Raw genomic sequence first — 12,806 nt, forward strand, 5'->3', positions numbered from 1 at the left:
CAAGGGTTGGGTATAAGTTATTGGCAGAAAATCCAAATTTTCAATTTATTACTATCAATATGTTTTAATCTGACGATATAGTATGTTGAGAAGTTGTAACATCCTGAATTTTTATCCTAGATATTAGTTAGAATTTTGCTTAATTATAAAACGCACAAATATTTTTCTTTCCTTTCGTAAAATAAAATAGCTATAAAAGGAATTGAAATAAAATTTAGTAAAATATAAACTTGATTAAAATGAACGATAGTTTGAAAATTCCAGCGAAAATACAACAACGAATTCTTTATTACATAAAATTCTCAAATTTAAAAAATCCAATTTTCCCCATTCATACGCACTTCAAGCATCACATTCAATCAAAGCTTTTTCCGTGAGTACCTAAAATGTTGGTTATAAAGTGTCAATTTCCTTATCCATATTGAATCATACTCACCACAAGAAACATTTTATAAAACAATAATAAAATTCTTCACCAATCAAAACATTTCAAAAAAATTTATATAATTAATTTATTGTTCAAAATTTTTGATCAAATGATTCGCAATACCACTGGTCAAATTGTAAAATAAATAGACTCGAATAGTGCAAATAAAAGAATTCATTCCAATGAGAAAATCTACCACAGAGACTGTAATAATAATTGCCGTTAAGGCCTTCCACTAAGCCACTCAGCTACTAAGCCACAAAGATAATAGTTGCAAGAACTTCCATATATCTCTATAAAAATAAAACCTCATGGCCAGTAACCAAAAATATTTAGAAACACTGATCTTATATATATATATATGTGTGTGTATGTATGTATCCCCTGCTTTTTACAAGTTTATTAAATAAAATTCTCAAACAAATACATGCACATATAACATGATCAAATTGGAATCAGTATATACACAAGAAATTGTTTCACAAAACAAGAGATATCAATTGACAATTTTGGCAGAATACATATTAATTAAATTAAGAATAATAATTCAAGTAAATAATAGTTAAATTTCTTTTTACTAGTTTCTTTTAATTAGTTTTCTCTTAATAGACAAAGATTCTACTATCATTCCACAACATAATCTCTATGTAGTATGAATGTATGAGGAAAAAACCCTTACCTTAGGTGTTTTTCTACTCTAACACAAAACTTTAAAATTCTGGAGAAACTCAGACGAAAGAGGGACAAAAGCTTCAGACTTTTCTACGAAGTTGAGAAGAAAGAATTTTCTAGATGATTGATTGAATGATCGAGAAAATGTATAAGACTTGGAAGATTTAATTTTATTTTTTTATGTAGGAGAAAGGCATGTAAGCTGTATATGAATTTCCAGGGGAATGCTGATCTTTTCTTATGTACTAATTGATTTAAAGGAATTATTTCTTGCATAATTACTACCCATAAAATCATTTAATGACTTGTCTTGTGGTGAGAATAGAAACAATTTCAATCGTGGTTATTGCCCATAAAGATGATTTTACTACAAGATGAGTTGGCTAAAATACTATGTGAATATGCATATTTTAAATGAATAATTCCTTAGCCAATAATGCTATTAAGTAGGAGTAATGATTTTTAAAAATATTATTAAAAGGGTACTCCATGCTTACTCATGACAACAAACGTGTGAGTTGCACTTGTGAACCAAAAATAATTCAATCAATTTCAAAAGTCACAAATTAGTTAAATAAAAATTAAAATAACTATTATATCATCAACTAATAAAAAAAACAGAATAGAGAATAATTAATATTATTATAGAATTTATTTACCAAATAATAAATAAAAAAGATACATATATAAAATATTGGGACGTTACAGAAGCAAAGGCACATGTCAAAGTTTATTGTGCAGAAAATTAAATAATTTTGATATTTTTTAGGTGACAATTCTATATATTTTTAAATTAAAAACTATTTGTAAACTATAGGTCAATTGTCACCGTAGAACCAAACACTCTAAATAGTCCTGCAAATTTGTTTGTAAGTATTAATATTCCAATAATTCACCACGAGAGTTGAATTTATAAATTAACCATTACATAATTTACATTTATTAATAATATTTTTTAAACTGTGAAAATATTAATAAAAAAATAAATACAAGTAATACTAAACCCATAAATGAAAATTAGTACATGTAGTACTACATTTCCACAAACTAAAGGAGAAAAAAAGAGAAAGAAAAAAAACCCAAACCAAGCCAAACCCCTTATCTAATCATATATTCCAAAGAAAGACAACAACTAAGATTACTTAAATCATTAGCGACCTTATTAGCCTCTCTATCTATGAAGTAAAAATACTATTTAAATTAGACGTGTTACATTATCAGACAATACTTGTCGGCATCTGACATGATCCAATACCGATATTTGTGATTACATTGAAATATAACATTTTCTTAAATTATTATTAATTAGTGTCGAGATATCATGTCCGTATCATATCTCATTTCTGGTGTCCGTTCTTGATAGCTCTATGTCGGGTGGGAATATTCTGTGCAATTGTAGACGCAAAGGCAAACAGGAAATAAACAAGCACCAAACTTTGCATGCTCCGAATTGACACACACTGAATTACATTCCTTGTGGCTAAAAAGACAAATCCCTCCTTTCCATGTTTGACTTAGCTCTTTACAATATTGTTTAGCTTCCACCTCTAAACATAAGAAAAGAAAAATTAATACTAAATCTAATTAAGAACTTAAATAAGGTTTAGAATTGAAGAAGCACAAGAGAATAAATATAAATTGCATTGTTAGTTTGTACCATTACCATATATGAAAATAAGCAAAATGATGATAAGGCATAGAAACATGAACACCATGTAGAATTTACTAAGAGAGGAAGTCATGATTTCTATATGTAAATTAATGTACACGTTCTCCAAAAATGGTACCAACAAAATGTGTATCTATGTAGATATGATATACACAAAGCAATATAATATAGGTATATACGTAACAAATTTACTTGTTGAGATTTTCAATTTATATTTGTTTTATTCCACCTATATAGTTTGTCTTGGAGCCAAAGTTGTTTCAAGCATGGCGAAGTTTAAAAGACGAAAATCCAATTTTCAATATTAATAATATGCATTTTTTTTTTATAATCAATAATATATGCTTATATAGTTTGTATATATAAGAGTCAAGAGAAGAGATGGGTAAATTTATTTGGGGAAAATTCAATTTTTGAACTTATTATTCCTTCGGTCTTTCTTATAAAAAAAATTATTTTTTATATTTATAGAATATTTGATGTATTTGGATCAAATACATCAAACATTCTATAAACATATAAAATGTAAAGCAAAATAAAAGTGATGTCCAATATATTGTTAAAAAAAACTTCATTGATGAATCTCAAAAGTTACATCTTTATCCTGTCTGTAAGTATTTGATTTGCAAGGTACTCTTTTGTTATTAAAAATTGCAAAATGACACTGAGAAATGCAAAAGAGAAATGCAAAACTGAATAAATGAATTAAAAAGAAATCCCCTGAAAAGCTAACTAAAATTCTAGTGAACACTTATATACACTGAGAATATGAACATCGTAAGTAATTATTTATAAGTCTAACACTTCTATTAGCTAGAAACTTCTCTTCTGGTTTGTCTTTATGAATATATGATTGTATGGCCTTCAATTGCTTATTATGAGCAATACCCTATTGTGAGTCCTCCCTCATAATTTGATCATGTGGAAAAGAGAGATGCTTTGTATGATGAGTCCTCTGTTTTGATTCTTCATATTGATTTCGATATAAACACAAACACGACACTGACACAAATATGTAGATTTCAATAATATTTAAGTGCATGAAAGTGATTAAATGCTATCACATATGTTGGACATCAAACACGCCTTTGATGTGCAGTGTGTAGTCTTGGCGCTGCTTAAATCATATTTACATGTTCATAGTTTAAAACCTTTAATTATCTATGCTGACTCTAATTTTTCTATATTTCCCTTTTTTGGTTTGATTTAGCTATGGAATTAGCACTGTCTTTGGAGAAGTTTGGTGAATGAGAAACTTCTGAATCTTCACAGTGTAATATGTTTTTGAGAAGAAAACTATTTTGATTTTGTGTTTGGCTAAGATGTTATATGTTTTATCCATAATTATGATTTTGTGTTAACTGGGTTTTTTGCACATGCTACATCTTCCAGTGGAATGTAAGCAAAGTTGTAATCTCTTAACATGTGATTTGTATCTTCCATAATCTCATTTTTATGTTTTCCATGCTCTACACTATTTGCTGAGTTTGAATAGTGTAAGAAAAGGAAAAATTAAAAGCATGAAAGAAGAGCAGCTGAAAATAAAAATAAAAATTTAGCCACGGTTATAAGAGTGGCTATATTTAACGCATGATTTAGCCACGACTGAAACCGTAGCCAAATCAGTTTTCTTAATCCCCTAAATACCATTTTGCCACGGTTTGACCGTGGCTGATATTAACCATGGTTGTAAAATTGTTACCATGCTCTATATAGCCGTCGCTAGTATAGGCCACCCTCAAAATTTCCGTGGCAAGCTCTTTTTAGCCACGGTCTAAGACACTTTAGCTACGGTTATTTTGATCCTCCTTTAAATTGTTGTGCAAAAAAAAATCTCTATTATTAATAATTCATGTGTCCTTTTTAATTTACTTTTTGAAGTGTCCCTTCTAATGTAATTTATTTTGTCAAAGTATTCAAGTATATTGTTTTGAGAAAAAAGTACTCAAAATTTTTATTTAAAATAGAGTTTTAGTGTATAAAAATTCATGTTTGATCAATCTTTTGTTAAAAAATTTTAAATTTTTGTTGGAGAGATTAATATAATATTATAAACATAAATACAAGAACTAATTAAAATGTATGAAGTTTACGAATGAATTGACATAAAATATATTTCATGATATATTTTAAAAATTTATTTATTAAAAATGGTAATAGTCCACTTGTGACAATTTTTGAGATATCCATATTAGACATACCTTCAATATGATTTTTTTTTTTTAGTTTTTTTTTTTTTTTTTTTTTTTTTTTTTTGCATATTGGATTTATATTTATAGCAGCTCTCCCCAATTTTTTGGGCTAGCTCCGCCACTGGCAACAACAACATAACAACTTGTCAATAACTTCTTGCTCAATACTTTAACAGCACCGCAATCTACCATAAACGCCATGACCAAACTTGTTCCTGCCAATCACCAGCTTATGTGACTACACCATTAGGATGACGCGCTTTACTAAACAAATTGGGGTATAATTGGTGTATTGAATTGAGATTTCAAAGGATTTTAAAAGATCTTTTTATAATGAATTGATATTAATAGAGAAGATTTAGAACATTTTTTCTGTTACAACATTCATTTCTCGAATCAAAATGTAAAAACATTCCTCACCCATTTTCAACATTCAATCTCTTTAACAATTGTTCTTATATGATATATTGATTATTGATTAATATACTGCATAATATCCCAATAGTTCTCCGAGTATCAATTTTTAACTTGAACGTTGTCCAACAACAATTGTTTGAATGATAGGTGGCAAACTGGCAATGAGTTTGATGATTTTTTATTTTTTTTTGACAAGAGAGTTTGATGGTTGTTGGTAAAATTATTGAAGATACCATTATCGGAGTTGAGATCTTCTCCATTATCGATACACTTGTTTGATTTTTTATTGATTTTATGAACATTTGTACAATGATTGTGTGGAAAATTGAAAAAAATTGTGCAAAAGTTTCGACTAATTTTTTAATCAGAATCTCTTTAATCCTAAGAATCTTAAAAATCAATAAAAGTCATTGTGAAATCCTAAAAGTCTCTGTTATAAATCCATCAAAATCCAAATTAAAAAATCTTGATTGTAAAATGATTTTTAAAAAAAAAATCTTAAAAGTCAATATAAAATCCTTCTAAATATGTTAAAATCTTCATAACTTTTTTTGCCAAAATTGAGAGGCAGAAAAAAAACCAACACACCAAAAGTCCACCAAAAAAGCTAAACAAGCATAACGACGCCAAAATAAAAGGGCAACGCCTCAACCACAAGAAAACTCAACTCATATATAAACTTAATACTAGATTATTTTTAACTTGTCAAGTAGACTATGAAGATTACACATGATCAAATGAAGAGTACAAACTTCCAACAAATCTACATCCACCAAATGATGCATAATAGAAATAGAAGTCGAAGGTTGATCAATAAGTTATTTGATCGAATTTCGATTTCTGTTAGTTTAAACTAACCGCGGGCGGTGTAAATTCACTGCATTTGAAGGTGCAGTAACAACGCATAGGAAAAAAAGGAGAACGAAGATTATGTTCACAAGCACCGAACATTGCATGGTCCATATTGATGCATGTTGAATTACATTCTAAGGTATGTGAAATAGCAAAACCACAATGCTTTTCTTTCCATATTTGACTTATCTTTCTACAACGTGGGTAAAATACTCCCATTGGTTCTAAACATAAAAAAGGAAAAAACGATGAATAATAATAATAAAAGTTAATTTAATTAAGAGCTTAAATTATACAGAACTTGGGCTCGTTCGACCCAGGTTTTTTAGGAGCTTATATGCAAACAGCTTATGCAATTTTTATATATTATTATAAGTTTGTCAATGTAGTTTATGATCAAATAGCTTGTAAAATTACAATTTTTACTAGTGTGAACTTATAAAATAGCGTAAAATCTAATTTATACTGCATAAGCTGTTTGCATAAGCTCTAAAAGAAGCTGGGCCAAACAAGCCCTTAGAATTCTTCAATGTTTGTAACACATCGTTCCTTTTTAAATTAAATTGTCACATAAACGGACCCGCATGTGTAGCCCAGTGATTAAGGGTCGGGAGTTGAAGGAGTTTGAGAAGGAAGTTTAATTTATTACAAATTTTTTAAAGAAACTTGTTAAAAGTGTGCTTGAATGAAATAATGTTTTAAGGTAAAGTAATGTTTTGAGAAAATTCAAATTTTTTTGTCTAAATTCTCATGTACGGATGATTAATTTGAAACATTTTTAAAATGATGAAAATTTATGAAATATTTTGTCCAAGTTAAATTTAAAGAATTTTAAATGACACCAAAAAGGTAAGAATTTGCAATTCCTTTCTCTCATATATTTTTAAAATTTGCATATTGACCTTAATAACATTTTTAAAATTGGAAAGTGACCCCTAATTTTTTTCAAAAATTGCAAATTGATCCTTTTTTTCAAAATTTTAAATTTGACCAAAACTTTTAAAATTTATAAAAATGACCCAAAACATTTACATCAAAAATTTATATTACTTCATCCAAACACACATTTAAAAATGATGGTAATTCAAATACAATCATTTGAATTACTTAAAATTATAAATCCTCTAAAATTTTCAATTACTCTATCTAAATACACAGTAAAAAAATGTAAGATGTACTTAACCAATATTATAAATTGTAGTTAGTTTATACCACATGTTGAAATAAGAAGAATGATAACAAGACAGGAGAACATGAAGACGGTGTAGCATTTCCTAGCAGATGAATTCATAATTTCTAAATGTAAATGATGTTCTCTAGAAAATAAAATAGACCCGGATATATATAGTCTATCCTTGAGGCAAAGCATATCAGAGTTTAATAAATAAAAAAACCAATTTGCACTTTATTATTAGTAATATGTCTATATATACTGTATAGGAGCCAAGGAATGGGTATAAGTTTATTGGTGGAAATCTAATTTTCAATTTATTTATTATCTATGTGTTTTAATCTGCCCATATAGTTTTGTTAGGAGTCAAGGAATGTCAAAGTTCATTATGTCAAAAAATTGACGTGACATGTAGAGGTGGTAATAGGTCTACGAGGTCACCCATAAGACCTTAATTTTTCAAACTATTTTTCGCTAACTTATAGAAGATGAACTTATAGCGAATAAATTAACTAATTGGATTTGTATTGTTTAGTAAAACTAGCGATTGAATTAACTTATAAATATGAAATGACATAAAAATTAAAGATGTATGTGATGTTGTTACACTTTATAATATTGGGGTTAAAATTAACGGAAATGACTAAGTTGCCTAAACAAACATATATTTAAGGGTTCAAAATATAACAACAATTAATTATGTGACCAAAATGAAACCAACAAATTAGTTAAGGGAACGTAAGAGTAATTTAGCCAATTTTTTAAAGTAGGATGATAGGGGTAAATTGGAAGAAAAAATGATAATTAAGCAATAAGCTCATATGCAACTTAAAATAACATTTGAAAAATATGCTATAAACTAGTAATATAAGTTATCAACAATTTTTAAAAAAAAAAACGTTTACTAAACATGTCTTTTTTATCATATGAGTTTATAAGCTATAAACTATAAACTCAAAATCTGACCTTACCAAATAAAGTCTAATAAGTATTGAGGCAAGTCTATTTGTGGTCGAGTTTTAATTCTACTTTACATGAATTAAGGGAGTTGGAAACTTTTTTTTTTGTTTCTCTGTTGTGTTTTTTTTTTTAATTGCATATTATAGAAAAATATAAAAAATAAAAAATAAATTACAAAAAAAAGTTCAATAAAACAAAGAGGCACCAAAAATACACTCTACCAGAATCTAATAATGGTAAGATAAGACAACAAATACAAAAATAACACTACAAGGAAATAAGGAAGCATACCACCAACAAACTAGAACCCTTTAAAGGTGTAGGATCAAGCTCTTACCACTATAAGAAGCAAAAAAAAAAAAAAAAACTCTTACCACTATACCAAAAGCAATTGTTGTTAGTGAAGGCGCAACTTAATATACTTATAGGATAGAGTTCTTTAAGGGGGTTGCGCCTAAGCACTATGGGTTGGAATGTTAAGTCCATCGAATCCTAAGGGTGACCCTGAATTTATTTATTCCAACAATCTCCCCGCCAAGTGTCAGCTAGGGGATTCAAACCCATGACCTTGCTCTGATACCACGTGTAGGATCAAGCTCTTACCACTACAACAAAAGTAATTGTTGTTAGTGAAAGAACAACTTAATATACTTATAGTATAGAGTTCTTTAAGCGGTTACGCCTAAGAGCAGTGTTTTAAAAACCAGACAGGCGGGTCAAACCGATCCGGCTGGGAACCGTTAATGTGGCAGGTTCGGTCAAGCAGCAGGACCGGTTCTGCAACTAACCCAGTAAAACCTGAAATGAACCGACCGATTCAACGGTTGAACCGCGAACCAGTGAAACTCGCCCGCAAACCAGACCTAAACCGAACCGGTGTGAGTTTAAATAAATAACTCAAAAAATACCAAATGTTGCAAAGGAGAGTAGAACCCATTACCTTTGCATACTTAAACTTCAACTTTACCATCAAGCCAAATATATTGATACGAGAAAGTTTTGTCTAAACTAGTATATATTTTTGAAAAACTAATCTTTTTTATACTGTGTATAATAATACTACTAATTATCTTGAGACTATTATTTTTTTTAAAAAAACTGATGCTATTTGAACTTTGTATATCATTCTTTCTTCTTTTTTTTTTTTGTAAAAAACAAAATCATTCTTTTGTTGAATACCCTTGTCTCCATTTTCTTTTAACCAATCTTTGCATGTCATGTATGCATATTGTTAATTTTTTTTTAACAGTTGTTGTATATTTCATTTCTATACATTAGATATTAGAATCAAAATAAAAAAAATTGTAATGAGAAGCTTTTGTATTTTATTTTAATTATATGAATATTTATTAAAAAAAATTAAAGATCTTGACCAAAAAAATTTTAAGATTTTTCAAATTAAATTTTATAGCAATCAAATTTAAGTCATAAATATTTTTATTTTTTTTATATAAGTCGGGTCAATAGTCATGCAGTCAGACCAGTGACCCACTGGCCCGACCAGCGATCCAGTGACCCAATGCTTCGACCGGGTCGATCACCGGTCTGATTTTTAAAACTATGCCTAAAAGTCATGGGTTGGGATGTTAAGCCCATCGAATCCTAAGGGTGACGCTGAATTTATTTATTCCAACAAAAGACACCACCACGAGAAGAAGAATATAACCCAGAAAAAGAGAGGCAATGATCAACGACAGGTAGGACAAAGCAACAAGAGGGCCTCCAACCCCCTGACCCATTGATACCTAACACGACACCTAAACAAACTCTACCGGTTCTAGCATAATCTATGGAGGATACCTCACTCGTAAAAGGAACAGGGGAGCCAGAGTTTTTACCTAGAAACCACAACCAAAATAAAAGTTTCACCTTATTGACCAAATACTTGACATAAAAGGTTCTTTCCGAAAAAGGCAACATTTCGAGATTTCTAGATAGTCCACACAATAGTATGTCATATGAATAACCATCCCAAATATTTATCTTTTCTACCCATGCCCAAGAAAGCTATAAAAAACCCTAGAACACCAAGAGGAGACACCAACTCCACACTCAACTACTAAAGAATATCATATAGCTGGGGAGATTTGGTTACAAGTACCGAATAAGTTATAAGATGATTCAGGCTCTAATCCACATAGCAAACACATAATATATATATATATATGATACTTTAAACATGCATGAAAAAATTCATTTAAAAGTTCAAGAGTTTAATGATAACTAAACAAATTTAATTTTAGTAGGATTAAATCTATCAGCGTAAAATATTTTAAAGGGAGTAAAAATATAATAAAAATTAGGTTTAAGATTTTTTTTTATCCACACAGTAGCCGTCCCCTACCCCTAAACTCTAGAAAGCAAACTCTTTTTTCATGATTTTTCATTCATGGAGAGCGCAAACATCGTGTTTGAATATAAAATATTGTCGCTTGCTATGTAGAGTACGAACAGTTCTGGTTTTCGCTATTTAGAATGCGAACTTAACTAATATTTTTACACTTTAACTAGTGAACCTTATAAAATTGTGTCCATTATCTTATATCATATTTTAATTTGCCACTGGAGCGATTGTGACATTATCGAACAATCACACACACACACACACACACACGCTGTAAATATAGTTATCCTGAATTGTTACTTTATTTAATATGACCAAATTTACATTTATCCTTGCATTAGACATGTATCAAGGCTACAAGAGTTGATAAATTTGACAAAAAATAGGAAATTAGGTGAATGACTTTAACTTGCGAACTGTGTTTCTTTCAAAGTTATTTCATGAGAGATGAGAGAAGGGTGACAAAAGAATTTGATTTTTATAAGGTTCGCATCCTAGAAAGCGAACTCAGTTTGCAGTTTGCTATCTGTTATCCCATATTTTAGCTCAAGGTAAAATATGTTATAATCTCCAGTTCCAAAGACATTTATTGCTAAAAAAACCTGTTGAAATGGCTTTAGGTAGCCTTAGTCTTTAATGTCTTCAAAAACAAGAGAGATTCTTTCTCTTATCGTTTAAATGAAGGTTAAGGGTAATGTCTTTAAGAACAAGAGAATCCTAATGGAAAAGCTTCATAGCTCGAGACTGAAGAATCTTTCGATGGAAGCCAATGAATCGAAATAGTCAAGAATTATGGACTTAGAGCATTTTTATCATTTAAGTGTGATTCGACTTCGACGGTTACAACGGTTTAAAGGCCTTGGTTCATTTCAAATGCAAAAGGACGCGTGGCTGAAGTTTAGTAGTTTAACGTTAGGATAGACGTTGCTTAGTTTTTCTATAAATGGAAGTATGTATAGTCGAAGTAGGGGTCACAATTCATTTACACAAAATCTCAAACACTCAAAGTATCCATGTTAAGGCGAGAAACGAGTTACTCGAGAAAGATGTATGAATCGGTGAACCTTTACATTTTCTTTGTAACTTTTACATTCTAAATGCAAATTTACTTTTCATAAGTCTTTATTTTCTTAAAGCATTTACAAATTCTGCTTTTCATTAGTTCCCTCGTTCGAGTGAACTTGCTTTAATCACATTTAACATATGTTTCAGAAATTAAACATATTGTTCTTTTATCAAATAAGGATGTCTTCAAAGATAAACTTCCAAGTTTCCTTTAACAAAATGCATGAACAATTGTCCCGAGATTTACTAGTTGATCTCTCAAGTAATTAATTTAAACTAGCGGTTGTTTACCAAAAATCAGTGTAAACAAATTGGCACGCCCGGTGGGACGGGTTGTTTTGTGCAATTTACATTGTTAAAAGAAGTTTATTTTCTAAAAATCTTTTACAAATACTAAGACAGTTAGTGTTTACAGTTTTGTGTTTTGGTTTTGTATGCATTTGAGAAGTGGTAAATCTTTACCAAATTTAACTAGTGTCAAATCTAGATCAAAAATGGTTAGACCACCAAATAATAATCAAAACAATAACAACAATGTCCCAAATCCTGAAGGACAACCAACACAAGCGTCAATTAGTAACGCTACTGTCATGGCCCAAGGCTCTGGAACATCTGCTTCGAGCGTTCCTGCAGTCAGTTTTGGGAATATAGGGGTAACAATGCCCTCAACGAGTTCGACTGTATCTGGGTCGATATCTTCGTTAGTATCACATGGTATAGGGGGCAGTCAGCCTGGTGCTGAAGATGTAAGGAGCCCCATTCGATCGTTTTTGTTGAACCAATCAGGATTAGGAATGCCAGATTCTTTGATGGCAGGCTTACATAATTCTAACCCAAATCCTGACAGGAGTACCATGCCTTCCCCAGCAGCCTCTGTTGTGGGAAATAGGACCAGAGATATTGCCTTACAAAATTTAACCAATGTAACTATGATGTCTTTTCGACAACAAATGGACGAGAGTAATCATGAAATGGTTAACACTCTGACTTCACAATTGGGGACTATTTTGAACCCTTTAATCAACAATACAAATAAT

The 12,806-nt window shown here is 30.0% G+C and overlaps 2 long non-coding RNA genes across 2 annotated transcripts; both read right to left on the minus strand.

Moving 5' to 3' along the window:
• Positions 1–2,048: 2,048 nt before the first annotated feature.
• On the minus strand, positions 2,049–3,063 carry LOC123923913. Its single transcript, XR_006814520.1, has 2 exons — positions 2,763–3,063; positions 2,049–2,646 (listed from the first exon to the last, which is right to left on the minus strand). It is a non-coding gene; the product is annotated as an uncharacterized LOC123923913 (long non-coding RNA).
• Positions 3,064–6,045: 2,982 nt separating this feature from the next.
• Positions 6,046–7,568, minus strand: LOC123923914. Its single transcript, XR_006814521.1, has 2 exons — positions 7,442–7,568; positions 6,046–6,453 (listed from the first exon to the last, which is right to left on the minus strand). It is a non-coding gene; the product is annotated as an uncharacterized LOC123923914 (long non-coding RNA).
• Positions 7,569–12,806: the final 5,238 nt, after the last annotated feature.

Source organism: Trifolium pratense, linkage group LG4, assembly GCF_020283565.1.
Source record: "Trifolium pratense cultivar HEN17-A07 linkage group LG4, ARS_RC_1.1, whole genome shotgun sequence".
In the NCBI taxonomy this organism is placed as follows: domain Eukaryota; kingdom Viridiplantae; phylum Streptophyta; class Magnoliopsida; order Fabales; family Fabaceae; genus Trifolium; species Trifolium pratense.